General features: G+C 34.4%; 1 pseudogene; it reads left to right on the top strand.

Annotated features, from left to right (window-relative positions):
- Positions 1 to 17,669, top strand: part of LOC102475066 (putative E3 ubiquitin-protein ligase makorin-2) — a 139,158-nt pseudogene that overhangs the window by 17,055 nt on the left and 104,434 nt on the right.

Genomic DNA, 17,669 nt, shown 5'->3' with positions numbered 1-17,669 from the left:
TTCCCTAATTGCCAAAGGACTTGTGGACTCACCAGAGAAATATAGTAAGAAAGAGAGGAAGAGGGAGAGTGAAAGACCAGGAGAAAACACCCCCAATGGGATGTGGTCATACCACAATCACTTCTCCTCCATTTCTCCATCCTGTTGGGAATTGGAACATGTATGCATGTGTACTTAGCATGTTTTCAAGCTGCTGGGGCTGGATTCAAATTGCAGTTGGCCTTGGAATCCAGCTTCCTTAACCACTAGCTACAGGGCCAGTCCAACCTTTTACTTAAAATGTATGAATTTATCCATATACTCTAAAACTAATTTGTGGAAAAATCTATTCTATATTAAAAAGTCCACAAAAAGAAACACTTAAACACTAATACATAGACTATGTTCTCCATTACCTGTTTATGAACTGGTATTAAGTCTATAATAATGAGCAGAACTCTGAGTGGATTACACACCAGACTATTAACCCTCATTAATGCTATATCATTGCTTTGGGGTAAACAGCACAGGAAAAGATGAGATATATTTCATTTATATATATAATTCTATTTTATCTCTTATTCTACAAGCATGTACTACATTTACACTTCAAGTTCTTAAGTGGAAAATAAGAAAATGGTGAGAGTAATAACTCTTACGTTACCTGAAACATTAAAGTTTTTAGATGTATAATAAGATGTTTGTACACAGAAAAAGTCATTCATTTTTCTAAGTCATTCATATTTTCTAAAAATAATACATAGATCTAATAGGAGTTCTTTTTTATGGATCATTTACTGTATTGACTAGTTAAGAAAAAAGACCTTGGAATTCAATCATTTAGGTGTTAATCTGAGCTCTGCTTCTTGCCAACTAGGTGAACTTGTGTAACTCACCTAATTCATGAAATTCTCTCTTATTTATAAAATATGTATAAAAACATCAAGCTTACTGTGGTAGTGAAATCGATAATGCATATAAAGTGTCCCAGGGACTGGCACTCAATATATTTAGCCACTCATGCAAAATATATAGTAAATCCCTTTGGGAAAGTGTAACCTTTAAAATAGGTTAGCAGTGAGCACTGTAAAAAGTGGCTCTTGATATAGTTAGGGCAGGAGTGAGGAAGCAACCAGGGTAAAGGACAATTTTTTTTTTCTTCAAGCATCTATATGTACCAAGTCCTTTTCTAGGTGGTCACATATGTTATTTCATTTAACCAACTCTGTGTGACCCAAGTGTTCCAGAATCCTCCACATCAGTATAAGAAAAAAATGCAGCATGCTATTATAAAGATAAGTTGTAGATTTTTTACAAAAAATAAATAAAGTGCATCTATATTTGTTGCATCAATACTAAGAGGGTTAAGTTATTATTTAATGCCAGGAATATGAGCACAATTATTATAACTAGAACAATTAAAAATATATAATAAAAAATGAGATGAGGAAGGCAGAAAGTTCATGGAGGTTGATTTATTAATACCTTATCTTTTGGGGCCAGCAGGTTGTGTAGTGGTTAAGACTCTGGACTCCCATGTAGCCAAGCCGACTGCAGCGTGGTCATCTTCCTTAGTAGAGTGACTTATTGCTTTCTGTCTCTCTGTCTCTCCAGTGAGTGTACACACCCTAAAGCAAAAATCTCTAGAAAAAGCATATGGAAAGATGATCATCATCATTAGTTATCGGGGAAATACAATTGAAAACCACTTCAATTCTAGAAGTTTTGTTATAATTTTAAAAAGAACAAATAAACAAAATATTCTCGACTAGACTGGTGTAAAGTGTATTCACGTTGTGAAATTTTACTTCATAAACTAAGTGATGTATAGTGATTGAACGTATAAAAGAAATTAAAAACAAATACAATATTTTTTAGAAAGTAAGACAGTATTAATTTAAAAAGCCAGGGAAATTACTAATCCTATTTAAGGTATAGGAAGTTTGGATCCCTATAGTGTCGGTGGGTATATAAAATGGGGTAGCTCCTGTGGTAAACAGTTTGGTGATTTCTCAATAATTTAAAGAGTATTAACATATGGATAAACAAGTTCACACCTTTGAATAGAACCAAAAGAATTTTTAAAAAGGCGCTCAAACAAAAGCTTGAACATTATGCTCATTGCTCATAGCAGCTCTATCCACACTAACCAAAAATACAAAAAACTCAAATGTCCATCAGCTAATGAATAGACAATTATATAATTCCTGCATAGAAGAAGAAAACACTGATATGTGCTAATATATATATACATACATACATATACACTAATATTATTGAAAACATTATGCTGTGACCAAAAGCAATGGTATAATTTTATTTAAACAACATATTTAGAACAAACACATATAAGAAGAGAAAGCAAATAGGGCTTGCCATCACTGGGAGGAGAGGAGCTAAAAGAGAATGTTTAATGAGCATAGGGTTTTCTTTTAAGGTTATGACTCCTTTTGGAGTGGGATTAGATAATGATAATCACTCCCCAAGATTGAGACTGCACGAAATGCCAATACAGGACACTCTGTAAAATGAAACTAAATTTTATGGAATGCAAATTTTACTTCAATTTAAAAAAGAAAAGCGAAAAATTCCTATTTGAAGATGATTACTCATATTGATGAAAACATCATTGTAATGCTGTGGTTGGAAGAAGTAACTTTTTGGTAATAAATGATTATCTTTCCATGAGGCTGAGTCAGTTTCTAGCTAATCTTCATTGAAGTGACTGTTTCAGTTCTATTTAGGGGAAAGGGGCAAGCAATAAGGACTAACCGTGGATATACCCACACCCTGGTTTCATTGTTTGTTCGCTTGTTTGTTTTTGTTTATTTTATCCTATGAGTGTGAAACTTAAGTTGGAAATTCTGTAAAAGGGAAAAGTGACACCTTAGGCTTTCCAAGACTCACTGATCTTGTCCCTGCTAATTCTCACTGCCTTGAAAGCTGTCTAAAGTCTTCAAATAGATTTTAAAAATATTTTTCTAAACTTTATTTATTTTTAATAGAGAGATTAGCCTGACACAATCTGGTCTGCTATTGTCAGAAAAATGACTTTGAATTGTGGTTATTAAAATATCCACTTGCATAATTTATTTGACATTCTGGGCTTTCAATTCCTTCACTAATTCACCTCAACAATATTTCCTTTTATGCTTTCTCAGCTGTCATTTCCATGGTTAAAATCTATTCACAACGCTAACTTCACTCCCTCCAAAATTTAAGCTGCAAGCACATAATTTCTGATCATTCCATAATGGTTTACTTTACAGAAACCTGTAATCTATGAAAGGTATTAATTGATACCTCATCTGTTCTCTTGTCATTCATTAGTCTCTTAGTTTCCAAGGCCTAAGGCCTATCACTGTAATATTACTAGAACTTGACACCTTTGCTCCTATAGTCTTGTAATTCCTTATTGGAAAAATATCCTGGTACATTCATCTCTCCCCTTACTCTAAAACTTGATAAAAGCAAGAGAACATATCTGAAAAGAAGTAACATACCTGAAAAAAACCCCACAAAATTCTGATCATTCTAATTACTTGCTCTTCAAAGTCTCTTCTCTGTATTGACTTAAAAAATTTTTTTTCTTTAGTTTCTAGTAAAGGGTACCTTTGCTCACTTGAGAGAGACAAAGAGAGAGAAAATGAGAAATCATGCCTCAGAGAGGTTAGCCATGCTACAATCTCTTCTCTCTCCCATTCTTTCGGAATTTGGGGCAGGCATGTATGTAAACCTGGTATTAGTATTTTTTTTTTCTTTGAGAGAGATTTTTGCTGTAGGGTGTGTGCACTCACCAGAGAGACAGAAAGAGAGACAGAAAGAAAGAAATCACACTCCCCCTCCCCTATCCCAGGGTGGTTGGCTAGGTTGCAATCCCTTCTCTTCCATTCCCCTCTCAGAATTTTGGTTACATATTCACATGTGCCCGGCATGATCTTCAAGCCACCAGGTCCAGGACTCAAACTGTGCAGTCAGCCATTTGGGATCTAACCACCTTAACCTCCATACCACCTGGTGGCCCTATGTTGAGTTTTATATCTCGGTTTCTTTCTTCAAAATTAAAACAAAACAAAACAAGAAAAAAAATCTTTCTGCTTTTCAGTCTCATGTATTGACCTCACTAATTTTCTGGGAAAATAGACCAGAAGAAAGTGTTCATATCCATCTGTTAAAATTCTATGAAAATACTTGATGATACTTGACCTCGCCCATTGTGATGGTGAATTACTCATTCTTGCTATTATCTAAGACCAAACCCGCTGTGCAGTGAATTATGTCAGTTTCCACTAGTCAAGTATTTGTGATCATTCCTTTTGCCATGGGCATCTTTATGTCCCTGTATTTACTGAAGCACTGCCTTTCCCATCACTTCTACACTTCTCCTGGAAACACTAATATGAATGCAGTTCCCAGATCTTCTTTAAAGATTCTGTCTTGAACCCATCTCAATCAGACACAAATTTTCTTTTATCAGGGTCAATCGCCACCTGTGGGTTCACACACCCCTTCACTTGATCTGAATTGATCATTCTCTCCTTTTCAAAATACTTCATCCACTTGGTTTCTAAGACATTATATTCTTAGGGTTTATTTCCTCCTGCAATGGGAAGAGCAGGGCTGTTCTCATAAGCTGATCCTAATGTAGCTTGAAAGAGCAAGGAATGGAGACGGGCCGTAGATGTGTTGTTTGTTTCTAATTGTGGCTCAGGTATAGGGCCATGTCAAGAGTTTTAACACACAGGTAGGTCCTCGCGTGGTTTGAATCTTCTGCTTGTGCCAGACGGTGGAGCACCCAGTCTTTTTTATTAGCTGGTCCAGGTGTGAGAAGTGCTGTCAACTGCCCCAAAATGGAGTCCAGCTTTTTGTTAAAACCAAGAACAGGACAGGGCAAGAAAATATGTCAGTATCGCTCTTCACATAGCTTCCTGAGCCTTCTGTCATTATTAGATTTTTTTCAGGGAAATAGAATATTTATGATTCTGTTCTCTGTATTCCACTCATCTAGAAAAGGAAAGATAATCTGATTGAGAGAAATATGATTGGCATTGTTAAAGAAAACGGATAATCCATGGGTTTTTCAGGAGAAAATACAGTTCACACAGACTGAGAATTGTTAAGTTGGGAGACAATTATAGCCTTGAAAGAAAAGTTATCAGCAGCCAAAATTGCCTGAGGCATGGACTACTAAAATAATAAAATTTAATACAAAGTTTTCTTAGGTCCTAAAATCTGATAGCAAAGTATACCACCAACCAGGGTGATGCACTTAAATGTACAGAAAGAAAATCTTTTGAAAATTTCTAAAATCTGATAGCAAAGTATACCACCAACCAGGCTGAAGCACTTAAATATACAGAAAGAAAATCTTTTGAAAATTTCTGAAGTGTTTTATTATATTAAATGTTAAATAATTAAGGCACCAAGAAATGTGTGCCATGGAGTTAATAAGAAGTTACGTATTTTTTTGTCAGCTAGAATGTAGTGGCAAAATGTCTCCAAATGGCAAAAGGAAAAAGGTCGCAGAAATAACATTAAATCATGTTCCAAATATAATGAGCTATATGGAAATCCCATGAAAAGATAATGTTTTAATAAAGCAATTTAATCCCTACCTTGAGGCAAAAGGAGTAAGCCATGCCTAGATTCAAATTTAAATATTAGATTCAAATGTTTCATAATGTTCAGTAAAGAGATTCATGACACCCTGAAATGATATGTAAATGTTGCGAGTATATGTGTTTTGAATTTTTTTCTGTCATTGTTTTGTCTTTGTTATCTATTTTATTTCATTTAAATTTTATTTTATATTCATTCAGTATATATCGGTACAGCATACAAATGAATGTTCTCATCCAGAATACACTGACTATTGACCCAATCAAAATAAAACACATGTAAGACTATTAATTTGAAATTTATTTTAGTTTGTAATCTAACACCTTGGGATTTTTAAAAGTTAAATGTGCTCAATCCTTAAACCTCAGGGCTCACAAGTTAGAAAGATTGTTTAATTAAACTAATCTATTTTGAGTACAAAAATTTATTTGCTGCCTGGCCATACCTTTAATTAATATCTTTAATTAGTATCTTCCTCTGTTTTGCATTGACTAAGTTTTGTTTTAGAGATTTTTTTTTTTTTTTTTTTTTTTTTTTGCTATATGGCATATGCGTTTTCCAGAGAGAGACAGAAAGTGAGAAAGCCATAGCATAATCCATTCTCCTCTTGTGATTTTAGGCACACATGCACATGTACCTGGTGTGAGTTTTAAATCACTGGGTTCAGGACTTGAAACTAGGTTCACTACATGGGATTCCAGCGATGTTACCATTATGCTATCTGCTCATCCCAGCCAATAGTTTTACTAGGGCATAGATTCTATGGGCCTACAGATCTTTTTTTTTTTTTTTTTTGAGAGGTTTTTGCTATAGGGCACGTGCACTCGCCAGACAGACAGAGACAGACAGACAGATAGAAAGCGAGAAATCACCCTCCAGAGGAGATGGCCACGCTGCAATCCCTTCTCCTCCATTCTTTTCTTGGGATCTTGGGCATGCACGCACACTCGCCCGGTGTGAGTTTAAGCTACTGGGTCCGGGACTCGAACTGTGGTCAGCTATGTGGGAGTCCAGCGACATAGCCATTACGCTAACTGCTGGTCCTGGGCCTACAGATCTTGAAGAAACCCAACAAGTTTTCCAGAAAAGTATAGCAATAGGCAGTACACATCTCAATGTTATCACTATAGATTCTTACCAAGCTATAATATAAATAAAAGAGTAAAGTTTATTTAAGATTCTTGATAAAGTGGGTGCAATGCCACCATTTATCTCACATCAACAAATTTTACTTCAAGAAAAGAAAATAAGAATTGTATCATTACATGAATAACCTTTTATTGATTCTTTTGTCTGAATGTGGGATTCTGCTTTTGTTGAGCAGGTCATTACTGCTAGACCAGGGATTAAGCCCCAAATATATGTAATTGAATGGAGCTGTCATTACTTATTTTCCTATCTCTTTTTATCAAGTCATCCTCAAAATCTCTGATAAGGTGTTAAAATTGATTGTAATTTATCCAAACTATCATTAGGTTTAACACTTTCGAGAAATAGCTTGAATTCTCATAACGTACTTCCTCTTTTCTTAATATGTTGCTTTGTATCATGGTCATGTGAGCACATATTAAGAGAATGCAAGAGGGGACCAGCAGATGGCATAATGGTTATGTCACTGGACTCCCATGTAGTTGACTCTGGTTCAAGTCCTGGACCTAGCAGTTTAAAATTCAAACTAGCCAAGTGTGCTTGTGTGCCCAAAATCCCAGAAGGAGAATGGATTGCGGCATAGCCGTCATGCCAGGCAGTGATTTATGGCTGTCTCTACGGCGAGCACACACACACCCTATAGCAAAAATTTCTCTGAAGAAGAATTCAAGAGAATATTTGTGACATTATTTTTAGCAAACCACTAGCTGACAACCTGTTATAAATTCAAAGACGAGGAACTTTAATAGTTAGCAGATTCAATATTACTATGCAAATGGTTTACTGAAGTATCTTTATGAGATCTTATGTAGTTTGTAGCCCTTATATTTTAAGTAATTCAAAACTTATGATTGGTGGATACATTCCACTGAATAGTCAACCTTTAACATATAATCATATCTGTCAGAATATTGTTTTTCTTTCCTCCTCTCTTCCAGTTTTGTTGCCTGATCGAACATACAGATATAAAAAAAAATGACAATTTTGCTTAAAAGTGTCCAATTCATATAAATATACATTTAAATTGTACCTTTGATTAACCTCTTTAATAAATAAAGTTAATGATCTAAAATACCTGAAAAATTCTGCTCCTTGTAGCATTTCCAGTTATTTTCAACTGAACTTTGATTGTCTCAAATATTCTATTTTCATGAAGTCAGCAATAATACCAAATGAAAATAACTTTATTGTATGTTATAACATACACAAATGTTCAATATTTGATACTTTAATTTCTGTACTTATTCTTTATAAGTAGTTATCATATTTCACTTTATGAAATCTCTTGAGAATATTACTCATATGCTTCCAAAAGTTATAAAGACCTCTAAATTTCAGCTGGGTGTAATGATAATTTCTTTTAAAAAGAATAAAGCTTAATATACATGTTTTGATTTTAAACGGGTTTAAATCTGTTGCTCAACCTTAGTCATACTAGTTTTTGGGTTTCAAGGTGATTATCTTAGTATATCTAATTTTATTTTTCTGCAGTAATAAATAGATTTTTAAAAACCCAAGTGAAATGCATGGCACCTGAACTTTATTTCAATGATTACAATAGGCTACATATATGTAAATGGAAAGAAAAATTATTATTCAAAAATACTTTTACACATTGAGTACACTGGGAAACTATCAAGTATATTTTATGTATTTCGATATTCTTTCATTTTAGTTCCAGGTTACTGTATTATACATTTACTTATGTTTATAGATAAGCTACAATATGTCTTTATGTCATGTAGATTTTTTAATCATTCACAGTAATATAAAATATATATTGTGACTTATATAACAATAGCCAGAGAATTATTATCATCTTCCCTTTTGCTGCTATAATATAATGTCAAAAGGAAGGTTTTTGTGAGCTCTGACGTTGACTTTTTTGTTACAGGATCTGCCTCAGTTAGAAATTCTCCCAAAATTATTTCAGCAGTTTTCAGAGACTAAAAAAAGATCATGTATTTTGAATCAGAGTATTTTTTTCTAATTTTTTTTATTTTACTAAAATGCGAGGATGCTAAAGGTAGGTTATAAGGTGACCAAATTATATATCATAGCTGGATAAAAATGGTAAATATAACAGTTTGTTCATGTATTTCAAGTCTTTTTACAAAACCAAACCACACTTGTTTTGTCTTTAGATCACTTGAAAGCAAACTTAATCTTGTGGTTTTTATTTGTTTGTTTGCCGTAAGGTGTGCATACTTGCTGGAGGGCGAGGTGTGCATACTTGCTGGAGGGCGAGCTGGAGGGCGAGCGAGAGAGAGGATGAGAGAGGGAAAGTGAGACATCACACCCCAGGAAGGATGGCCATACTCTTCCCTCTATTCTCCTTTTGTGATGCTGAGCAGGTATGCACATGCAACTTCAGCCGCTGGGTCTGGGCCTCAAACTATGCCGTGCAGTTGGCCATGTGGGATCCAGCTGCCTTAACCATCACACCACAGCCTGGCCCTAACCCTGATGTTCTTATTGCAGTTGGTAGACAGATGCTGAGTCTGGCCTGTGATCCAATTTATCTAAAATATTATATAAAGATACTGGCTTTAAAAGGTTGTTTTAAAATGATTTGAAAACTGGAAAACATGAAAAATGTACATTTTCTAAAATAATTGTTATAAAAAATATGAAGGAATGACAAAAATTTGTGTTTTTAAAAGGTACATGTTTATTAAAGCAGAAAAGCCCAAACATCAGGAAGAGAATAGCGGTTTTGAAAAAATAATATTATAAATGTATATATATATAATCTTTCTCAAAAACGTTTTTCTTTGTTCATGATAGTATGTGTGCATGCACATAAGAAGGATAGAGAGAGAGGGAGAGAGATGAACCTCCAGTGTCTGATCATGCTGAAACCTAGTCTGCCAGTCTGCCAGACCTTGGACATTCACACTCATGCCTGGTGTATTATAGACTGACTGGGCTGAGTATCTGAAATGTAGTTGCCATGTGAAATACAGCTTTTTTTTTTTTTTCCCTTCAGGGAGTTTTGTTTGTTTGTTTGTTTTTTGTTTTTGTTTGTTTGTTTTTGCTATAGGGTACGTGGACTCACCAGACAGACAAAGAGATAGAAAGCAAGAAATTATCCCCAGGGAGATGACCATGGGGAGATGAGATGACCACACACAATCCTTTCTCCTCATTCTTCTCAGGAACCTCAGCACACATGCACACACACCCAGCATGAGTCTGAAGCCTACGGGCTCGGGACTCAAACTGTGCTTGACTATGTAGCAACCATTACACCATCTGCTGGTCCCCAAATCCATTAAGCAAGCCATTAAAAATATGTCATGGAGCTGACCTGGATCTTTAGAAACATTTTGATTCATTGGCGTTGATTTTTTTTTTTCTTCCCTAAATATATTTGATTTTCAAATTATTTATAACTGGACTGAAAAAAATTATATTTGTTTTGTGATATTGTTTATTACTCATCATTCTGAATGTTGAAATTCTAACAAGTAAGTCAAGTGTCTTACATTACCTGAGTTATAATACCTAGACTTTTTTCCTTAGGCAAGACTCCTTAAAGTGGAATCCAACTAATGGAATTCAGTTAATTTTCAGATTCTAAAATTAAAATCTCTGATTTATTTTAAAAAGTATTAAAACCTTTTCTAGTTCTCTATTGCTATTGTTGCTTATTTTATGTCCATACCACAGTGATTTACATCACTAAGATCTATTTGAGTATTTGGTAGAATTACTCAGTCTTGTTATCCATGGATTGTTCAGCTGTCTTTGTTATGCACAGCTATGCTTACTTATACTCATTTATCCTATATAATTGTATTAAATTCAATTATCTTAATAATTTTATATTTTGCTCATAATTTTAAAAATTATATAGAATTTGACACATTCAGAGGGTCTGATTTACCTCAAAGAGCAATGTAATATTTGACTATTTCCCTATATATTCCAGTTAACAGCCCCTTACCCGCAGGATACTTTACAGCTATTTTCTCCCATTCTGAGTGTTGTCTTTTCACTCTATTTATTGTTTCCTTTGCTCTACAGAAGTTTTTCAGCCTGATGTGGTTGTTTATTTTTGGAATTATTGCCTGTGCTTTAGGGGTCTTATTTAAGAAATCTTTGCCTAGTCCAATGGATTCAAAAGTTCCCCTTGTGATTTCCACCAGTAGTTTTAGCCATATTCTGTATGCTGACAGATGTACAACTAAGAATATTTACCCCAATGGTTCAGACTCTTCCTACAATTGATCTAAGAACTTTGTTTCCTGAACATGAAAGCATACGGGAACTCAAATTTCTCACTAATAAAAAGCAATAATATTGAAATAGTGAGGGATAAAAAAGAAACTGTCTGTTGAGACTTTAACTTAGGGAAAAGAGGGTGGTGTGGTGGATAAGGGTGCTGGACTCCCACATGGCTGACAGCAGTTTGAGTCTTGGATTTGGCAGCTTGCTCTCTCTCTCTCTCTCACTGTCTCTCTCTCTCTCTTTGTCTCTCTCTGGTCAAATTAAAACAAATAAATAAATAAAGTTAAATAAAATAATTCTTTAAAAAAAAGACCTTAAAGAAAAGTGTATCTGTGCCATTTTGCATATCTCTACCAGCAACAGATGAGAAATGATTTCTCCCCAACTAGGAAACTATTTCTATTTGAACTTTTTAAAAAATATTTTTATAATAACACTTGTCATAAGATCTACCTATCAATAGATTTTATGCATACCATGCATTATTATTATATATAGGCACAAGGCTATATAACAGATACCCAAACTTTAGTAAATTGCAGAATTTAAATTTTACACCTGTTAATCAGCACCTCTTCATTTTCCCTCTACTTCGTCCCTGTCAATCATCACTCTATTTATTATTTTTATGAGTTTGGTTATTTTAGACATTCATTGAAAGTGGATGCATGAAGTACATTGTCCTTTGACTGTTTTATTTCATCTAGCCTTATGTCCTCAAAGTTCACATATGCTTTGTATATTGCAATATTTCCTTCTTTGTTTTAGAGAGAGATTTTTTTCTATAGAGCACATGCGTGCCAGAAAGACAGAGACAGAAAGCAATAAATCATCCCCTGGGGGATGGCCACACGACAGTCCCTTCTTTTCCATTCTCCTCTTTGGATTTTGGGCACACACACACATACACACACACACACCCAGCATAAGTTTTAAGTCCCTGGGTCTAGATCTCAAACTGCAGTTGATGATGTGGGAGTCCAGTGATGCAACCATTACACCATCTGCTTCCCTACCACACATATTTAAAAACTTTTTTGGCTAATCATCTGTAGATGGACATTTAGGTTACCTAAAATACTGATGAATAATGCTGCAATGAACATGAAAGTACTAACATATCCTTGAGATCCAGCTTTCAATTCCTTTGGATAAATACACATAAGTATATTGCTGGATCATATGGTAGCTCTATATTTAAATTTGTTGGGGAATCTTCATATTGTTTTACATAGTAACTGCACTATTTTGCATCTCTAACGTAAGAGTAGAAGGATTCTAATTTAGCTACATCCACACTAACACTTAATGTCTTTTACTTTTGGTAATAACAATCCTAACAGATGTAAGGTGATATCTAGTTGTCTTGATTTGCATGTTCCAGATAATTAAAGTTAAACATAGAATTACTGTAAGAAATTGTGTTGAATGTATGAAGATGGCAATCCAGAAAAATGTCAGTGTCTCATAATTACTCTGGCATGTAAATTAACTTAATTTTTAAAGTTATACTAGTTCTGTAAAAGTTTAATTGTATTTTACTTTTTCTTTTTCTTTTTTTTTTTTAGATTTTTTTCCTTAGGGCACATGTGTTTGGGGGAGGGAGACAGACAGTTAGAGGGAAAGTGAGAAATCACTCCCCAGAAAGAATGGCCATGCCACAATCCTTTTTTATTCATTCTCCCCCGGAATCTTGGTTATGCATGTGAACACACCCCCATGAGTTTCAAGCCACCAAGGTAGGAACTTGAACTGCAGTCGGCCATGTGAGAGTCCAGTGATATAACTGGTATGACATCTACTGGCCCCTTTCATTGTATTTTAATGGAAGAATAACATCATTAGTCTATTAGTCTTTATGGAATAATATTAGAGTTATCTTTTTATTTATTTTTTTTAAAGAGGTTTTTTGCTATTAGGGTGCATATGCTCACCAGAGAAACAGAGATAGAGAAAGAGAAATTGAGAAATTACTCCTTAGGGGATATGGCCATGCCACAATTCCATCTCTACTTTTAGCACAGGATCTCAGACACACACACACACACATGCACACACACACACACACACACACACATGTGCCTAGTATGTGTTTTAACCTGCCGGGTCTGGGATTCCATCTATAGTCAACTACATGGGACTCCAGCTATGTAACCATTACGTCAGTAGCTGGTCACAATATTAGAATTCTTAACATTATTAATTAGAATATTTGTGATTGATAATCCTGGAAATAAATCATTATTTCCATTTATTTAAATAAAAATATATAAAACTTGACATTTATAACTTTGTGTAGTTAATACTATGTCTCAATGTTTCTCCTTTTCAAAGTAATATTATCCCCTAGTACTTACATAAGCTCTGTATTTACACTAAGCAGTGTAATTAGCACCTATAAAATTTTATATACTGTGATAATAGAAATATTACCTTCTTTTCATTACATGGTATATATTTTAATTAGAATAAATAAAAGCAAATCACAAAAAGGTAAAATTTCTAAAGAACTAAAGATCTTTTTCCTCAAACTTTTAAGATTGTGAAATGTGATGGAGAATACACTATAATTTTAACATATTATTTTGTCAAATTATGTAGCTATGATAGATGAGAGGAAATGAGGTCAAGATAGATTTTATAGTTTTCACAGGTTATAAAATATAAGACGCCTAATAAATATAAAGAGAAAGAGAAAAATGCAAAGGAAACACAGCTGACCTAAGTTGATTATGGCTTGTGAATTACATTTGTGTTGATGATTTTTGTCCAGATACATAGCTTCATTTTGTTAGTGGTATTATTACTTGAGTAATATCTGGTAGTTTCAAAGATATATAGCAGAATAATGAATGGAGCACACCATGCTTTCTTTGACTTCATTTGTTAAATTCACATTTTATAACAAAAAAATTACATAAAATACAAATAAACCCTATGCAGACAAGTACACATTCATTTACGTACATAAAAGCAAAAAAAGTACATATATGTATGTATATATGTATGTGTGTATATATATGTATATATATGTATATATATTTATATATACATACAAATATATGTATGTATATATGTATGTGTGTATATATATGTATATATATGTATATATATATATTTATATATATACATACAAATTTTCAGTAAATTACAGGTTTAGTAGCTTGAAAAGGGCCATGGAAATGCTTTAATTAAAAGAGATTTACTGGGACCATCAGTTAGTGTAATGGCTAAATCGTTTGAGGCCCCTGTCCCATGTAGTCGACCATGGTTCAAGTCCCACACCCGGCGGCTTAAACTCATGCCAGGCACATGTGCATGTGTACCCAAGATCCCAAGAGGAGAACGGAGGAGAAGGGACTGCAGGCATGGCCATCCTCCCTAGGGGGTGATTTTTCGCTTTCTATCTCTCTGTCTTTCTGGCGAGCGCACGTGCCTTGTAGCGAAAACCTCTCCAAAAAAGAGAAAAAAAAAAAAAAAGAGAGAGAGAGAGAGATTTACTTACAGGGAATATCAAGTAATATCAAGTAATATATTCTTTTCTTTCTTTGTTTTCTTTTTTTTTTTTTTTTTAGAGGCTTTGGCTATAGGGCACGTGTGCTCGCCAGAAAGACAGAGAGAGACAGAGGGAAAGAAAATGAGATATCACCTAAGAAGGGAGGAAGGCCATGCCACAATCCCTTCTCCTTCATTCCCCTCTCCAGATCTTGGGCACGCACGCACACATGCCTGGTGTGGGTTTAAGCCAACAGGTCCGGGACTCAAGCTGTAGTCAACTACATGGGAGTCCAGCGACACAGTCATTACGCCAACTCCTAGTCCCTCAAGTAATATATTCTATAACAGAAAATGAAGTTGAAAAATGCCACAATACAAAAATGAAGGAATCTGATGCTCAATGATCACCATAGTGTGTGTGCATATAAATTACCTCAGGGCACTTAAGAGAGAAAGAAACAAAGAAACAGAAAGAGAGAGAGAAAGAACACCCACAATGTCATCATGCTGCAATCTCTTCTCCATCCTGTAGGGATTTGGGACACACATGTACACGTGACTGGTGTGTGTTTCAAGCTACTGCAGCTGAGATTCAAATTGTGTTGTTGGTCATGTGGGGTCCAGCTTCCTTACCCACTATGCTACAGGGCTGGCTCATGTATTTAACATTTCTAATGGAATAATTAGCTTTTCTTCATTTTTTAAAAGAATTATTTATTTATTTTGGGATCAACAGGTGGCATAGTGACTGCATCACTGGACTCTCACATGACTGACTATGGTTCTAGCACTGTACCTGGTGGCTTAAAAATCATTCTAGATGCATGTGCATGTATACTCAACATCTCAGGAGTAGAATGGAAGAGAAAGAATTATGGCATGGCCATTCCATCTAGGAGGAGATTTCCCACTCTCCCTTTGCTATATCACTCTCCCTCTTTCTCCCTGAAGAAAGCACATGTGCCTTAATGCAAAAAACCTCTTTTAAAAATAATTATTTATTTAATTTTATTTATTATTATTATTTTAAAATTTGCTATAGGGCACTAGTGCTCACTATAGAGAGACACAAAGAAAGAGAGAATGGGATGGTTATAAAGGGAGAGAGAGAATGGGATGCAAGCCACCAGGTCTGGGAACTTGAACCACAGGCAGCCATGTAAAAGTCTAGTGCCTTAACCACCACTCCACCGCTGACCCCAGCTTCTCTCCATTTTGATGTGATATCTTCATATTTTTGTCTTTTATTATGTAGAATTATAAAATAAACAGTATATTAATAAAATAAAAGATCATACATATCAACATATATTTTCACATATTAAGTACTAATATTAAAGTATCTTTTTATGTAAATAAGCTGAATGCTTTAAAATTAATAAACTAAATGTATTAGAAGTAATTATACTACCAACATCTATAAAATAATCAAAAAAATAATAAAAAGGATTATATTTGAATTATATGGTGTAGATTTTTTCTGTGTTTTTATTTTTTTTAACTTTCACACCAAAGATAAGGCAATAATTCCAAGATATTAAATGAATAGTTTATTGCCCCTATATTGAAATTTTATCACTTCAGAGAAGCTACTCTGATATTTTCCTATAGACTCCTTGGGAAGTTGTTTGACTATTAGTCTTTAGTGAGAGTGAAAGATAGACACATTAAAAGTCCTAGTCTTTTTTCTTTCCTACTTTTGTTATTGAAACTATTTTTAATTAATTAAACTATTCTTTTTGTTTATTCATGATACACATAGTCATTTTATTTATTTATTTGTTTCATTTTTTTTTTTAGAGAGATTTTTGTTATACGGCACATTTGCTTGTTGTAAGACAAAAAGAGACAGAAAGACAGAAAGTAAGAAATCATCCCCCTGGACCTGAATAGACCCATAACAAGCCAGGAGATTGAGTTAGTAATAAATAACCTCCCGACAAAGTAAAGCCCAGGTCCAGATGGCTTCACTTCTGAATTCTACAAAACTTTTAAGGAAGAGTTATTCCCTATTCTACTCAAATTATTTCTAAAGATTCAAAAGGAAGGAAACCTTCCAAATTCATTTTATGAAGTTTCCATCATCCTGATTCCCAAAACAGATAAGGACATGACAAAAAAGAAAAATTACAGACCAAAATCATTGATGAATATAGAAAATTTTTCAACAAGATACTCGCAAATTGTATCCAACAACATATAACAAAGATTATTCATCATGATCAGGTAGATTTTTTTTTAATTTATTTTTTATCATAATTATTATTATTTTTTTTTTTGGAGTGGTTTTCACTTCAGGGTGTGTGCACTTGCCAGACAGACAGAGGGAGACAGAAAGAGAGAAAGCGAGAAATCACCCCCCAGGGGAGATGGCCATGCCACAATCCCTTCTCCTCCATTCTCCTCTTGGGATCTTGGGCACACAGGCACATGCGCCCAGCGTGAGTTTAAGCCTCTGGGTCCAGGACTCAAACCGTGGTCGACTACATGGGAGTCCAGAAACATAACTATTACGCTAACTGCTGGTCCTATGACCAGGTAGGCTTTATCCCAGGGATACAAGGAAGGTTCAACAAATCCAAGACCATAAATGTAATACACCATATTAACAGAAAGAAAGATAAAAATCATATGATCATTTCAATTGATGCAGAGAAAGCATTTGATAAAATACAAGATCCTTTTATGATTAAGATCCTTAATAAGATTTATAGAAGGGCTATTTCTCAACACAACAAAGGCCATCTATAAAAAACCTACAGCTAACATTATACTAAATGAGAAAAAGCTAAAATCTTTTCTGCTAAAAATGGGTAATGGGCAAGGCTGCCTACTTTCTCCACTGCTCTTTAATATAGTACTGGAAGTCTTAGCTAATAAAATCAGAGAAGAGAACAATATAAAAGGCATTCAAATTGGCAAAGAAAAGTTGAAAATATCTTTATTCTCAGATGACATGATGGTATACTTAGAAGACCCAAAAGTCTCTATGAAAAAAACTCCTTGAAGTAATAAGTGAATACAGTAAAGTGGCAAGATACAAAATCAACATCCCAAAATCTATAGTATTTCTATATATGAACACATTGATTGAAGTAGAGCTGAAGAAAGGAATCCCTTTCAACGTAGCCACAAGATGAGTAAGGTACCTAGGGCTAAACTTAACTAAGGAAGTCAAAGACCTTTATAAA

The sequence above is a fragment of the Tupaia chinensis genome, unplaced genomic scaffold (genome assembly GCF_000334495.1).
Source record: "Tupaia chinensis unplaced genomic scaffold, TupChi_1.0 Scaffold143696_1, whole genome shotgun sequence".
NCBI classification, from domain to species: domain Eukaryota; kingdom Metazoa; phylum Chordata; class Mammalia; order Scandentia; family Tupaiidae; genus Tupaia; species Tupaia belangeri.
Note: the sequence above shows the minus strand (reverse complement) of the source record. Positions and strands in the feature narration are given on the sequence as shown.